Below are 16628 nucleotides of genomic sequence, written 5' to 3'. Positions count from 1 at the left end.
TCTGCAAAATTCTGCACATTTATTTTCAAAATAACACAATATGTTTTGCAAATTATTCTTCATTTCAGTGCAATGAGTGTCCCTGGCAACTTGGCTCATCTGCCAGCAGTGTCAATTGCTGCTGCTGGCAGATGAGCCAAGCTGGCATGGACTGCTGCAGTTGTTGCTAACCTCTCCTCCTGAGTATCCATGCTCACTGTCTCTCTCTTACATATCAGACATATGCTTTCTCTCACATGCCATCTGCGTTATGTTTTGTAGGGTTTGGGTGGACCCTTGGACACTGTGGCAGCTGACCACGCCCATGGGGGGAAGTCCCGTGAGGGACCATAGGTCAGGCTCAGCTCCGGACACAGAAACACAGATTATATCTTTTATTAGACAGTTTATGAAGCCACCAGAGGTGGTGGTAGTGAGTAGAAGATGGAGCCAGGCTGGGCTAGTATTCCTCAGGGCGCTGGAACAGCGGCTTCTCTGGTAGCAGTGCTGTAGGAAGAAGAACTGAGAAAATGAGTACACTGAGATATTCAGAGTCCCCAGTATGGAGAAACCTCAAGATAGGGTGAGCTGGCCCTCAAGGAGCGCGTACCAGATCCCTGGGCACAGAGATTCGTTGGCAAGTACTCACACAGCAGTTCTCCATAGAAGATGGTACTGGAACAGAGGCAGGCCCTTGAGGAGCGAGTACCTGGTTCCAGGGAAACAGCTCTGAGGAGTAGATGGTAGTAGTACTCACAGATGGTGTCTGTAGCGGATTCTTCCAAGTAGAAGAGGAGATGGACACAGGCAGGGAACATGGGCCCTCGAGGAGCGAGTACCGGTTCCTGATAGCGACCTGAAAGAAGCAGAGAGACCGAGGAACGGGTACCTCATTAACAGCATCTCCAGGCCTTGTGGAGATTCCTGTATGCAGACCCACCTCCTCAATGGCGTCCACTGGGGGAATTTTTTTTCCAACAAGTGGCTGGGTTGCGGTATGACTGGCAGCTATTGGTGATCAAAACAGGAGTGAGCCCCTTCTTCACAACCCTGCTCTGGCTGTGAAGGCCCTAGAGTCCCCTCAGGTGCACCAATGTCTCATAGAGTCCGGGACCACGCAGGATGGAGATCTCTTGAGCATAGACCGGTGACATTGGGTGTCCTCAGATGTGCTGGCCCCGGCGCATGGGCATGAGGCACCCGTACGTGGCTGGCCATCTGCTCAGAGAGATATGGGGCCTTTTTACCCCCACCTGTCTGAGGGGGTCCTTCAGGCTGGGACTCCCTGCCCCTGAACTCCAGGACCTGATTATTGGCCCCCAAAACATCAAGGATGCCCTCAACTTCACTATCCCCTTCCCCATAGCCTAAGCAGGCTAGATATGATCCAGCCGGTACCATTCTACGCAGCACCAAAAAAAGCAATGGCAGAGTTGTTACACCAAGCGGTGCACTGAGCCACCATCTCCAGCTGATTGGACACAATGTGGGGGAGAGAACTGAGCGGTGTGCTGAAGCCCCAGTGGGTGAAGGTCTACTCTGAACCAATCCCGAAAACCACCGGGGACCTATGCAGGGTATGGAGCCTACATTTAATGTCCATCACCCCCTGCCCCCCCCTCCCTGAGGGGGAGGCCCAGGACATCCACGGAGACCCAGTGCTTCTTCCTGGCCCAGAAGAAGTCCAGCAGTTTTCTCTGGGTCAGGGAGATGAACTCCAAAAGTGGCATCAGGGCAGCCAGTTGATGCCACAGTATGTTGGACACCAGCTGGTTCACCACTAAGGCCCTCCCTCGGAAGGACATCAGATGGACCAGACTCTTCCATGCCCCTAGATGAACTGTGATCTTCGCCTTCAACTCCTTCCAGTTCTCCGGGGCCACGGCCTTTCCAGTGGTTAGGTGGACACACAGATATTTGAGAGTCCCCCTACTCCATGAAAAGTTATCAAACTGGCTCGGGGGTATGTCCACCTGTTGGGGCCCTATCCTAAGTCTAGAACATTTGGCCCAGTTGATTTGGGCTGAGGATGTGGCTGGAAAAACCCGCTGGCAGGCTTGCACTCTCTCCAAATCTACCAGGTCTTGGACCATGAGGAGCACATCATCGGCGTAGGCCAACAGGGTGATCCGCAACTTCGGCGTCCGCTGCACCAGGCCAACAAGCTGCCTCCACAGAAGACACAGGAATGGCTTGATGGCCAGCGCGTACAGCTGCCCAGAGATCGGGCATCCTTGATTCATCCATGACCGAATGCCAGAGGCACCGTCAAGCACCAGGTCACCTTAATTAGGAACTCTGCAAAAGACTACAGGACACGGAGAAGACACTTGAAACGTGGCATGAATCTGAATGCCTGGAGGGTTCCTGATCATGGATCACCTGATCATGGGACACAAAGCCTACTGACTGGCAAAAATGGATAAGGTCCCAGACCAAAAAGATGTTGTCAAAGATGGTCCAGCCCGAGATAGTATAGGACTGATTGGAGTGATTCACAACTGCCAGCACACACCCAAGCCGCTATGACATCCCCTTGGCTAAGGTCTTATAGTCCGTGCATAGCAGGAAGACTGGAAGCCAATTCTAATGTCGCACGGGTTTCCCACCTTGGGTAAGAGGGTTAACACCACGTGGCGACTGGAAAGGCGTAGGGCGCCAGTCTCCCAGGCTTCCTCCAGGACCTGCAGGAGATCAGGTCCTAGGAGATAAAAAATGGGTGAAGAACTCAATGCTAAGTCCGTTGATGTGTGGTGTTTTATTGTTGGGCATCTGACCTAATGCGGCAGAGAGGTTGGCCAGGGTAAAGGGTTTATCCAGGTTCTTCCTGTCATGCTGACTGAGCACGGGAAGCCCATCCCAAGGGTCCCTGCAGGCATTGGGGTCAACAGGGTCCAGGGAGCATAGCTAAATTACTGCTCTGCCACTCTCCTTGCTGGCAGCGTGGACATTTTCTGCCCCCATGATCTGTACTGCTGCCAGGGCATACGAGTGAATGTCTTCCATTGCCAACATTTCACATCAATAGCATGCTTGCGGCTGGCTGAAACATCCTCCCCTGATGACATGTGGGGGAATTACAGGCTTGGCTTTGCCATTTCCAGTGGGTGAGGTGGGGAGGGTTCCGGCCACAATGGCTGCATAAGATTTTACAGCTGGGGCTGATGTGCTCAGGCCCAGTTCCTCCCTTCTTGTCTTTTTTAGTCTTTCCTCCCCCCCCCCCCCCTTCCTGCGCTTCTCCCCCGAGGCCCCTAACGTCTTGGCTGTTCTTACCCTTGGGTTTGGAGGTGGGTGGATTAGGTCTATTTCCGGCCTTGAGTTGCCTTCTGATGTGTTGGCACTGCCTGGTGTACTTATTGTTATGAATGTGGACCCTTGTTTCGCGGTAATAGCTACCATCGAAGGGCGAGGCCTTGCGAACCGAGGACTCTTGCTAGAAGACTTCACCCTGGAAGCACGCGACCCCCCCAGGAGAAGCCCGTAGGGGTCTGGCCAATGGGACTTAGGCGATTCCTGTAAGGGGTCTGGATGCAGGCGCCTCCTGCAGGTCGTGGGTTCCAGACGGCTGGCGCCTCCAGCAGGTCGTGACAGTCTTGAGGATGGAATCAAAGAGAAGTCCAAGTCCGGTCCAAAGTTCAAGATACCCGTGGGGTCCGAATCCAGTCCAGGGTTAAAGCAGGAGAAGGGTCCAAAGCCGTACCAGGGTCGAGACAGGAGAAGGGTCCAATTCCGTACCGGGCTCAAGCCAAAGAAGAATCCAAAACCAAACCAGGGAATAACCAGGAGAAACCACGAACACCAGTCCAAGTCAGCAGCCAAGAATCAGTCCACGGAGCAGGAGAGAAGACGGGATGAAGAACGGGAACCAGGAGCCAGGAACACACTCTAGGCAGGAACCTTAATACTAAGGCAAGGACTGGATGCTCAGCCCTTGCCTTAAGTACAGGAAGCGGAAGGAGGAGCTGCAGAGGGAGCCATGACACTTCCTGTCATGGCCCCTTTAAGAATTTCCATACAGCCGCGCGCGCGGCCCTAAGAGGCTCAGGGGGAGGAGTCAGCAAGCCGCGGAGTCATGCTGCCGGCTCGGCAATGGTGGCGGTGAAGATGAGAACAAGCAGGGAAACCTGCACTGCCGATCCCCGACGTCAAGCCTGGCGATCCGGGTGAGTCCCTTGCTGCCCCGGGTCCTTTCCTCGTCGCGGCCGACTGCGGCCGGTGGACATGACACCCGGTCCCGGTCTGCCGCGACCGACATTTCTAACACTTATGTTATGAGGGTCAGGGACTCCTGCAGGGGACTCACCATGAGGGCTGCCCATGGGGGTCTTGCTTATGTCAGCTGGAAGGAGCCCACCCTGGGAATTACCTACGAGGATTCCACTCATGTTATTCTGGGATTGCTTGCCCTGGGGGGCAGTCACTCTTGGGGCTTGTAGCATCTGTCATGAGCCTTCCCTGGGGCTTAACTACACCCTGCAGGGCCTCCTCCAAGGGAGAGGGATGTGTCACACAGGTGTCTCTTTTGGTTGTGGAATGGAGGGAGCTCCCTCCATGAAAGCAAAGAGGTAGGCGATCTATAATGGCTGTCGGGTAAACACAAAAGGATAGATGCCTTGATCTATCCTTTTGGTTTACCTGGGAGCTCCCTCCATTCCAGCTTGACCTTGTCAGTGGGCCCATTGTACTCTGTGGATCAGTTGGGGAATTCCGGTCTCTGGCGGATGTCCAAATTCTTTGGAGGTCCCCCTCCCCTGGACTTTCAGGCCCCAGCTCCTGATAAGGTAAAGGGTCAGGTTTTGGCTCCTGCTCCTCGCAGACTTTTGCTGTGTGCTGGAGTTCTTGCATCTCTACCTGGCTGGGCCCTTCCAGAGCATGATGACTTTCAATACGACCCCATGGTATCGGTGGAGCTTCTTGTGAGAACGTGGGGAGGGACCTCAATTTTCTCTGGATTATTGATCCTCTTCCTGGATTCCCAACCTCCTTGGTCTCTAGTGTGCTTGTGTAAAAGAAAAAAATAATAAAATGATGGGAAGGGGGTTGAGGGAAAAATTAGGAATGAGCAGGCCTTGGTCAGTGTAGATGAGGAGGGAATGGGTTCAGACGGTGGGAGGAAACCAAGCTCAGGAGCCTGAGAACAATGGAGGGGGTCAGCCAATAAGAGGTCTAAGGAAAGAACGCTATGGACAGGCCTTGCAGGTACTGTGTATGGCGGTGGTGCCTCTAGGAACTAAACAGTAGGGATGTGAATCGTTTTTTGATGATTTAAAATATCGTCCGATATATTTTAAATCGTCAAAAATCGTTAGAGGCGATATTTAATAGGAATTCCCCCGATTTATCATCAAAAATCGTAAATCAGGGGAAGGGGGAGGGGAAGGGGGAGGGCGGGAAAACCGGCAAACTAAAACATCCCTAAAACCCACCCCGACCCTTTAAAATAAATCCCCCACACTCCCGAACCCCCCCAAAATGTCTTAAATTACCTGGGGTCCAGTGGGGGGGTCCCGTTATGATCTTCCACTCTCGGGTGTCGGGCGCGATGATAGAAAATGGCGCCGGCGCTACCTTTGCAAAATGGCACCGGCCATATGGCCATATTGCCGTACAGCAAAATGGCGCCGGCCGTACGGCAACACGATTCGAGTGCAGGAGGTCATTCCCGGACCCCTGCTGGACTTTTGGCAAGTCTTGTGGGGGTCAGGAGGCCCCCCCAAGCTGGCCAAAAGTCCCTGGGGGTCCAGCGGGGGTCCGGGAGCGATCTCCTATGCTCGTGACGTCGGGGAACAGGAACCAAAATGGCGCCGGCGCTACCTTTGCCCTGTCATATGACAGGATACCCAATCCTGGCTAATTATTTATATATCACAAACCAATTGCAGCTAATACATATATTGTGACATCAATCCAATTCAATAATCTTTATTGGTGAAAAATTCATGAAAAATATTCACAATTAATCCATAATACCCCACACAATAGACATAATATCTTTATAAAAACAATAGACAAAATTCACACACCACCCATACTACACATATACACATCCGTTCTACATTCAACTCCTTATAAAAATCATGATTTTTATAAGGAGTTGAATGTAGAACGGATGTGTATATGTGTAGTATGGGTGGTGTGTGAATTTTGTCTATTGTTTTTATAAAGATATTATGTCTATTGTGTGGGGTATTATGGATTAATTGTGAATATTTTTCATGAATTTTTCACCAATAAAGATTATTGAATTGGATTGATGTCACAATATATGTATTAGCTGTCATATGACAGGGCAAAGGTAGCGCCGGCGCCATTTTCTATCAACGCGCCCGACGCCCGAGAGTGGAAGATCACAACGGGACCCCCCCACTGGACCCCAGGTAATTTAAGACATTTTGGGGGGGTTCGGGAGGGTGGGGGATTTATTTTAAAGGGTCGGGGTGGGTTTTAGGGATGTTTTAGTGTGCCGGTTTTCCTGCCCTCCCCCGATTTACGATTTACACGATATTTATAAAAACAAAACCGCGACGATCCGATTCCCTCCCCCCCCAGCCGAAATCGATCGTTAAGACGATCGATCACACAATACACATCTCTACTAAACAGGGGGAAGGAAAAACTCTAATAAAAAATGTTTGGCAAACAAACTAAACAATAACCATTCAAAAACTACCAACTCAAAAAGAACCACAAAAGAGACAAACACAAACCAAACAACTATCAAAGGTTTAAACTAGACCCACAAGCAAAAACAATTAACCCAACAAAACTAGACAATACAAAGGAAACAAACACAAGCCTTAAACTCATCTACCAGGGAACAAACTAAACCCATAAGTAGAAACTAAACCCTAAAGAAATACATCTAAAGAAAAACAACTAAAGGAAATGGGGGAGAGGAGAGGGAAAACTGAAGCTACTGCCTCTGCCTAGGTGCTCAGCCTAGGAAAATTCCTAATGCAAAAGGTTAGAAAATGGTTTCCTTGGGTGAGGCAGTAGGAGCGGCAAATCCCCCTCCAACTCCTCTGGAAAAGAAAACCAAGGGAAAAGGGGAGATTCTTCCCTTCCTAGGGGGGAGAAAAAGCCACAGGAAATGAAACTTTCCCCAGAAAAGTTTAGCTCTCTGCTCCAACAGAGGGAGCTCAGAAGCAGCTGCCTCCAGACAACAGAGACTGTCAAAGGATCTTGGGAGGACTACATTTCCCAGGTTCTCTGAGGTGGGGCTAAGCCAATGGGAAGACAGAGAGAGGCCTGATTGGACACCTGGGGCTGCCACCCTGGGGGAGGGAATGCACACCCCTCAACCCATGATGAGGAAGTCAATGGTGATACAGGGGAGTTTAAAGAGGAGCTCAGCGGCCCAGGAAAGGTGAATGACATGGATGTGGATGTCCCTGAAGTGGCAACTGCAGATATGGAGATAGAGTAGGTGTGATTACTCTGGTCTTTGTTTGTTCTTTTCTTTTGTCTGCCTTGTTTTTGTAAAGGGTTGGGAAGCCCGTTGCTTGTAGCACAACTGTGGGCAGAAGGGGAGCGTTCTGCTACTGCCTGGCAGGGTGGTGTGTTTGCTGGAAGGCTAAGCTTGTTTGTTTTCCTCACCGAAATGAGTGAATTCATAACTGATATTGTTTGCATTTTTGAACTGTGAAATAGAGCCTAAACTGACATTGTGTGGACTGGTCAGTGCCAGAGGGGGGGCTCCCCATGCCTAGGGCTCTATTATTGTATTTTGGGATACAGGCTTCTTTTGTTATTTCTTGCTTTGGAGCTCAGCTAGCGTTGAACTGTGGTGCTGGACAATATAAAGGAGCTGGACTTGGTGTGTGGGCCTACTCAGAGGCCACTCCAGAAACAACAACCTCAATCTGGTTTGAGGAGTTCTGCAGTGTGGAACTATCCTGGGAAGCTCAATCTGTGGACAGAGGGAACCTGGGATCCTCTCTGGCCGGTGCCTCAGGACACTATTTTTCATTCTGTCTGGCATGTAATAATAGAACTCTGAAAGACATTTTCAGGTGAAAACTGTAGTATATCCACAACATATTTCTTAAAAAATTCTAACCAGCAAATTTTTGGAAATTTTATTAGTCTTAGATTCCTGGACGTAGACTTATTTTCCATCAACTAAATTTTATATCGTAAGCTAGTATTGTCCTTTATCATAGCCATTTCAGCCATCGATAATTCCAAAATACAGAAGCTTGTGTCATGGTGTTAGATTAACCAATTGGGAGTATTGAAGCTATCTCAGTCATTTTCAAGGATACATCTACAGAAGATTTAGAAAACTGTACAATAGCTTGCCATAGAGACAGCTCCTTTCATGAAATTTGTTGCCAGCTATCTCTTATGAGAATTCTTTTGGCTCAAAAGCCTTTGCAGAGGGGATTAACAAATAGGAAGCTTGAGTCTCAGAAACTGGTTGAGGATTTGAAACTTTAGAAACACTGGAAAGTCTTTCAGAAACAGGAGCAAGATCCTGAACCCTAATTGTATTCAAACTTGAAGAAGCCTGGGCAAGAGGCCAAGATGGAACAGCAGGCTCAAAGGAAAGCTTCCTTAGGGAATTAACATAGTAACCTTCGAGTCAATCTCACCCAAATTCAAATGAGAACACAGGGGATTTGGTAGTTGATCCTCTGCACTCAGTAAGTCATCTGAGGAGTCATGAAAGGCCTTAAGAGAAGAATTAAGGCAAAATAAATGGGAGTTCATCGAACCACTCTCCAGAGTTGAAGTCATCAAGGGAAATACAAACTTCCCCTTCCTTTTCCTGCCCATGCTGATCATGAGAAAAATGGAGAGAAGGGGCATGCCTCTTTGGCATGCTGGCTGTGGCGTGCCACTGGCACTCCAGTCTTGTAGGGGAGGTTTGCTCTTTCCTTGATGACATTGGCGCTATTTAATATTCCCACTGATTTTTTTTCTGACCAGTCTCAGGCAGGCCACGGACCTCCTTTGCAGCTGGGAATCCCCTCTTACCTATGCTGGTACTCCAGTCTTATAGGGGAGGATAGAGTTTCCTTGATGATGTTGGTGTTACTCACAATTTCCACCACGCGCTCTCTCGCCAGTTTCTGGGCAGCCTACAGACCTCCTTTGCAACTGGGAATCCTTGAGACAATACTTTAAATATAAGGATGGGCTCTTCTATGGCCTAAGGATTCAGATATTTCCTGACAGGCCGATACAATACAGCGCACTGTTAACCCGCATTTGGACGTGCATTTTTGACACGTTAGCTTTACCCCTTATTCAGTAAGGGGTAACAGCGTGTCAAAAACACGCATCCAACCATCCCGAAACTAATAGCGCCCGCAAAATGCAAATGCATGTTGATGGCCCTATTAGTTATTCCCACGTGATTCAGTAAGTAAAATGTGCAGCCAAGCTGCACATTTTACTTTCAGAAATTAGCGCCTACCCAAAGGTAGGCGTTAATTTCTGCCAGCACCGGGAAAGTGCACACAAAAGCAGTAAAAACTGCTTTTCTGTACACCCTCTGACTTAATATCATGGCGATATTAAGTTGGAGGTCCCAAAAGTTAAAAATAATCTATATAAATAAAAATGTAAATGTTTGTTTGTTCAAAATCTTAAATCTCCGAAAGTTCTTCACTGATTGCTTTGAAATTTTGACACAACGTTGCATTCGAATACGCGCGTGTTTTTATATACCTGTATTATATAGATGTCACACCTGTGACAGGTAAAAACATGTTTTTTTGGAAAAACAGCACCATCTGTTGGACGTAAAAGTGACACATGCTATCTCTGACCGATGGACCGCAACTGTGCAGTAGAGAGCAGCTCTACCACACATGTGCGGACCATAGAGCTCTGCGCTACCTGCTGGGTGTCACAGAGGGGAGGAGAAAGGGGCAGACGAGTCGTCGCTCCGAGAAACGACTCAGCCCGTTCCTCCGCCGCTGGGGAAGTGGGGAGGGAGTAGGGACTGCCGGACAGTTACACACAGGAGGAGGAAAGGGTCAAAGAGTCGCCGAGCCAGTCCGTCCACCACTGGGGAAAGGGGGGGGGGGAGTTGGGATGGCCGGAGCAGAGCTAATGCGCATTGTGAAATTAAATCAGACTGAGCCATGGCAATGCATGCTGAGAAATGGCTCAGCCCATTCCTCCACCGCTGGGGAAGGGGGGAGGGAGTAGGGACTGCCGGACAGTTACACACAGGAGGAGGAAAGGGTAAAAGAGTCGCCGAGCCAGTCCGTCCACCGCCGGGGAAGGGGGTGAGGGAGTTGGGACGGCCGGAGCAGAGCTAATGCGCATTGTGAAATTAAACCAGACTGAGCAACGGCAACGCGTGGCCGGGTACAGCTAGTTAAAAATAAAAATTTAAAATTGGCTCGAAAGTTGAAAACAGAATGCTCAATTTTACCGGCGTCCAGTTTCTGAATCTGTGGCTGTCAGCGAGTTTGAGAATCAACACCAGCAAAATTGAGCGTCGGCTGTCAAACTCGCTGACAGCCGCCACTCCTGTCAAAAAAGAGGCGCTAGGGACGTGCTAGTGTCCCTAGCGCCTCTTTTTACTCTGGGCCCTAATTTGAATTTTTTTTTTTTTACTGAATTGCACGCACAGGAGAGTGGGCGCTCTCCCATGACTTTTACTGTATCAGCCTGTGAGGTAGCTAAGAAGATTCAAATGAGATAGATACTTTTTTTTTTTTTAAGTTCAAAGTACACTCTTGAGTTTGTAGCTTATTTTTGAAGTTCCCTTGTAAATATAAAATTATGTTTCAGGGAAGCAAGTTTATTTTCTCTGATCCTTCAATGCTTTAATCCGATTGTATTGTTTTTTTTCTATTACAATGGCTTTGTGAGGTAAATAGGATTTAGAATCATAGTTTAGATGATGTGTCCTATTTTTATGATTTTCTTTTACTTATCTTAATTCCCCCCCCCCCCCCCCCCCCCCCCACACACACACACACACATGCTTTTTCTTCATTATGGGGATTTGAAATATATTATAATTTGGTTTTTCTTGACTTATTACCTGGTGGTTCTTATAATTCTTTTTTTTTTTCTAGCTTTATTAACATTTAAATCAAAATATGTGAATTACATATAAAATTGTAAAAAATAAAAGTATACTCAACAACACTTTAACCAACATTGGATACTGTACAACAGGAAAATAAATTGAATCCTGAGGATCTTACAGCTTTCCTTAGTTTCAGTCCTCTAAGCATTACCATTGCTATTCTGGGAGCACCTATCTAAAAAAAGCAATGTTTTCAATGTATTTGTAAAAATTGTAACTTTGCTTTCCTTTTTAATCTCCAATGACAGGTACATTTTGGATCATTTGCAATGCTTGAATTTGTCCCTTAGGGAGGCCCATATAAAGTATATTGAAATAGTCCACTTGGTTAAAATTAAGCTTTAAGCTGCTGTTCAAAGAGGATATATCTCAACTTCCACAATAATCTTAGGGTCTCATTTACAAAGCCACAATAGACTGTGTGGTAAACAACCTAATGGAGAGATAACACGCTGTATTTAAAATGTGTGCTGTCCTGCCCTTGGCACTGTGAGTGTGCTAAGGGACTGATTAGCATTCAAATGTATGCTAATCAGCTCATTTCTAACCTAAAACATGCAAATCAAATAATGTAACTTGCCTCAAAAATTATCAGCTGAATCAAAGCTAGCTACAGTTCAAGAGTTGTAGTTAATTTCCCCGGGAACATCAGGATGCAAACACACTTCTTGATACTCTGAAGTTATGCCTTCAAAGGGCTAATTGGCCCCAACTAACACCCCCCAAATCTATCGGAGCAAAGTCAAGCCACTGGCCATCTGGCACCATTTTGTAAAATGGCTGCTGCCAGGTCTGGAGCCTAGGAGATGCTTCAGACCCCCAATAGACAAACAGGGTTACTTTTATAAGTCCGGGGGGGGGGGGGGGTAGGGGTTGTGTGTTGGGGCAGTGCTTGTCCCCAGAGAAATTTTACACAAAACCATGTTTTCTTCCCTCCGGCTTCCTCTAAGGGTGACAAGAGATATGGAACTCCTGGGGTCGTTGATGTACTTGTTGAGAATGTTAGTCAGGGCCAATTGGTCCCTCCAATACATGGCAACTCAACAGTCCTGGGGCTATAGTTTTGTGGAATTTAGAGTGCAAGTAACGTTATTGTATCTTTTCCTGAGATACCTTATCAATAAGGAAAACACCACAGGATTTTCAAAGCAGTGGCTCTGAGTACAGCCACTTAGTAAGTTGCACAGTATTTTCACATATTGTGGCTTAGTACATGAGGCCCTTACTTTGGAAAAGCTGCTTTTAGGACTGCTCCCATTTGAGGCTGGAATGTAAATTTAGACTCCGTAGCAAAACCTAAATCAGGAACTTTGGTCGTAAATGGAAAAGTCTGAACCTTCAGTTCATAGCTCCAAGTATTATTTGTTCTGTTGTCTTAACTAATCCATATAGTTTCAGGGTTCTTTTTTAACTATTTGATAGCCTATTGACTTGCAATCACTTCCCAACTGATTTCATGCAATTTGATAATACTGTCATTTCATCCCTATATACAGCTTCACCTGACATATATATAAAATGTCAGCTGCATAGATTTTACTATTTACTCCAAATGATCTTATAATTTCTCCCAGGGGACTAAGATGTTAAATAACATTGCAGACAGTGTTAATCAATGAGCAACTCCTGAGTTGATGGTTTTCTGCTTTATATTATTTCACCCAAGAAAGAGATCTAGGTGTCATAGTGGATAACACACTGAAATTGTCAGTTCAGTGTGCTGCGGCAGTCAAAAAAGCAAGCAGAATGTTGGGAATTATTAGAAAGGGAATGGTGAATAAAACGGAAAATGTCATAATGCCTCTGTATCGCTCCATGGAGAGACCACACCTTGAATACTGTGTACAATTCTGGTCGCCGCATCTCAAAAAAGATATAATTGTGATGGAGAAGTACATAGAAGGGTGACCAAAATGATAAGGGGAATGGAACAGCTCCCCTATGAGGAAAGACTAAAGAGGTTAGGAGAAGTTTTCAGCTTGGAGAAGAGACGGCTGAGGGGGGATATGATAGAGGTGTTTAAAATCATGAGAGGTCTAGAAATGGTAGATGTGAATCGGTTATTTACTCTTATAGATCATGGAATGCCCCCTAGTCTTTCTGTTAAGTTAGTATGTGGCACATTTAAAACTAATCGGAGAAAGTTCTTTTTCACTCATAGCACAATTAACTCTGGAATTTGTTGCCAGAGGATGTGGTTAGTTCAGTTAGTATAGCTGTGTTTTAAAAAAGGATTGGATAAGTTCTTGGAGGAGAAGTCCATTACCTGCTATTAATTGAGTTGACTTAGATATTAGCCACTGCTATTACTAGCAATGGTAACATGGAATAGACTTAGTTTTTGGGTACTTGCCAAGTTCTTGTGGCCTGGATTGGCCACTGTTGGAAATAGGATACTGGGCTTGATGGACCCTTGGTCCGACCCAGTATGGCATGTTCTTATGTTCTTACCTAGTCTCACTTGGAAAGTTCGGCCTGAAAGAAAAGACCGGAATCATTGCAAAATTGTTCTCCTCATCCTCATTTTCTCCAATTGCTTAGAAGTAACTTCTGGCATAAAATGATGATGGCTACCAATGTGTTGAACTGAATTAATACCACTGATCTTTGATTATCCAATTCCTTAAGTATAAAGTCAGCAACAGATATGAGTAGTGTTGGTATTCTGTCAGGTCCTAAACCCACACTGGTTTGGATCCTATATTTTGTATTAATCTATGAACATAAGATTTCCTCTAGAACCTTTCTTCCTGGAACTTTTTAAAATCCTGTAACCCTATCAGCTTTTACCACATCAACTAGCAATGAATTCCAGAGTTTAAGTATATATTGAGTAAAATATGTATATTTTCTTATTTGTTTTAAATGTATTTCCTAGCAACTTCATTGTGTGTCCCCTAGTCTTTGCACATTTTCTGTTTACCTATTCCACTCTACTCATTATTTTATAGACTTTTGTCATATCTCCTATCAGCCATCTCTTCTCCAAGCTGAAGAACCTTAATCTCTATAGCCTTTCCTCACACGGGAATCATTCCATTACCTTTGACACAATATACATTTCTTCACAATCTTTGCAAGGCCTGGAAGATTTGAAATAGAACTATAATTAAATCATCTGCCTTCTTTAAGAGATCCTTTACTTCTAGGCTTTTTCTGAAACATAGGGCTGTTGACCTCCCCCCCCCCCCCCCCACCCACACCCAAGAAACCATTTACAATTCCAACTATTGACTCTACCATCCTGTCCTTTTTAAACATCACACTACCTAAAATGGATATGGGTAGAGGGGCGATGCCAGGGAATATAGAGGTGAGACAACCTGTGAAACCTCAGAAGCAGATACCTTTTCTAGGCAACTCCAACCATGCTCACTAGTCTTACACATAATATTAATTACCCCTGGTACTTTTACTCTCAAATCCTACTTGGAGCCGTGCTGTTTTTTCAGTAAATGCCCACTATCTTATTACTGTCTTGCTTCCCATCAGCCCTTCCATTCCCTAGATGTATTTGTTTAAAGGACTTAAAATTTTTCTGTGCCTGATTCAAAGAGTTTTAGTCACCACTGGTACTTTGTTGTACTGTACTGTTATGTGTTTGGAATCTTCTCTACTTTTTTCCTTTTTAAGTTCTAAAATTTCCTTGGTGAACCAAGAACTCCTATGCGTAGTTCATCTAGTGCCAATTGTCTTCAGTGGGGCAGTCTTTTCTGTTACCATAGATGATGAATAGTAAAGACTGTTCACCAACACATCCTTATTCCTTGGATACTGGTGGGTCTGGAAAATTGTTCCTCAAAGGTTGACATATCCAGTCCACTAATCCTTTATATGTATTTTGCACTCTCAGATGACTGAGAGAGAAAATTTCTACATTATGCTGCAGTTTAAACTGCATTACATAGTGGTCAAACTTTATGACTTCATCTGCTCACAGTTCTCAAATGCCATTCTTAGTAAATAGCATTTAAGAACTGGAAGCAGATACTGAAATAAAATCTAAAATGTGACCAATATGATGTGTGGCAAAAGCTTCCAATTGTGAAACTCCTAATGAATCTACTACTGCTAGCACCTCATCTACATATTTTTGATGCTTTTTGACTCCAGTGATAATTTTTAAAAAGATTTATGAACGTAAAACTGGGTTTTACGCATGTAAATGGACTTTTGAAAACTGATACTTTTATGTGCGCATGATTTCTTTAAAAATTCACTCCATAGGGCTATTTCGAAAGATTTTACATGTGTAAATGAACTTTATGTGCATAAACAAGCTTTTGAAAATTGGTATGATATATGCTATTTTATGCAAGTAATTCCTGTGAAGAATCACTCCTACGTGTATAAAAAAAAAAATAAATCCCCTAAACAATTAACGGCCTGATTTTAAAAGGGCCACGCATGTAAAAAAACGGGGGTTACGTGCATGGCCGAGCCTTGTGCATGCTGCGTGCATTTTAGAATGTGCCCTGCCACGCACGTAACCCCTGTTACGCACCAAGGGGCAGACCATGGGTGTGGTCAGAGAGGGATGGGGGGGGTGGGGTGGGCAGGGACAGCACCATTAGCCGCTGTCCCGGGGAAGCACATGCTGGCAGCTGGCCGGCACGTGGAGATTACTTCTGCTCCCAGGGAGCAGTAAGTATTAAAATAAAAAAAAAAAAAAAAAGGAATAGGTAGGGTTAGGTTAGTGGTTGGAGAGGGGAAGAGGTAGGAAGGGTACGGTTAGGGATAGGGAAGTTCCCTCCTAGTCCACTTCTTAATTGAAACAAACAAAACACAAACAAAAAAAATTCCTGAAATGAAAAAACAAACCAAACTTTAGGGTTTATACCAAACTTTAGAAATTATACCATATTTTTAAAAGGGCAAAAGTACAAAATCAAAGCTACTGAACTATGGATGTGTAGAAATGTATGGATATACTGTAGCTGGGAAGACACTGCCTGTGGGCTGGTATCAGAGCTACAGAATTTACCACACATAACCTGATATGTGATTCAAGAAGCCCAGGAAAGGACAACTTTTCCTCTCAGAATCTCTTTTTTGATTGTTAGATATTTTAGATCTGACACTCTGAATAATACACACAACTTATGCCTCTTAGAGAAGACGCTTATAGTACAGACTTGAACACAGTAGATACTTATAGTGATTACTGCTTAGCACAATACAGGAGAAATCGGAGCCATACACATCACATAACCTAGTCTTTCTTAACTATGTTTAATAATAACATACTATCTGTTCCCATAGATTTAGAATATTCTTTCAATCTCACCCTGAGGCAGTCTCTCTGTGTGTCAGGAAAGACATTGTAGTTCACTGTGCAGTGATCTCCAAAATGCTGAATCTTGTCCACTGGGCTGTAGGGGGGTCAAAGAGCAATGGCTCGGGTGTTGTCTTCAGGTATTAGTGGGTCATTTTCTACCATTATCTCCTAAGCCTCTCTCCCATGCTGTTTTTAAATGCCAGGCTATACATAAGCAAGAGCTCATACATAGTCAAACAGGAATATAGAATGGGGTCTCCCCTTCAAACTAATGTACCCCCTCTCCAATGCATTACCACTCCTGCCTCAGCTGAC

At 45.5% G+C, this 16628-nt stretch overlaps 1 protein-coding gene across 2 annotated transcripts in view; it reads left to right on the top strand.

Moving 5' to 3' along the window:
• Positions 1 to 7300: 7300 nt before the first annotated feature.
• Positions 7301 to 16628, top strand: part of LINGO2 (leucine rich repeat and Ig domain containing 2) — a 1615267-nt gene continuing 1605939 nt past the window's right edge. For both annotated transcript variants that reach the window (XR_003857484.1, XM_029606680.1), the window contains exon 1: positions 7301 to 7401. The gene's annotated coding sequence lies outside the window, so the exon portion shown is untranslated. The remainder of the gene's footprint in view (positions 7402 to 16628) is intronic.

This window comes from Rhinatrema bivittatum, chromosome 1, assembly GCF_901001135.1.
Source record: "Rhinatrema bivittatum chromosome 1, aRhiBiv1.1, whole genome shotgun sequence".
Lineage (NCBI taxonomy): Eukaryota > Metazoa > Chordata > Amphibia > Gymnophiona > Rhinatrematidae > Rhinatrema > Rhinatrema bivittatum.
Note: the sequence above shows the minus strand (reverse complement) of the source record. Positions and strands in the feature narration are given on the sequence as shown.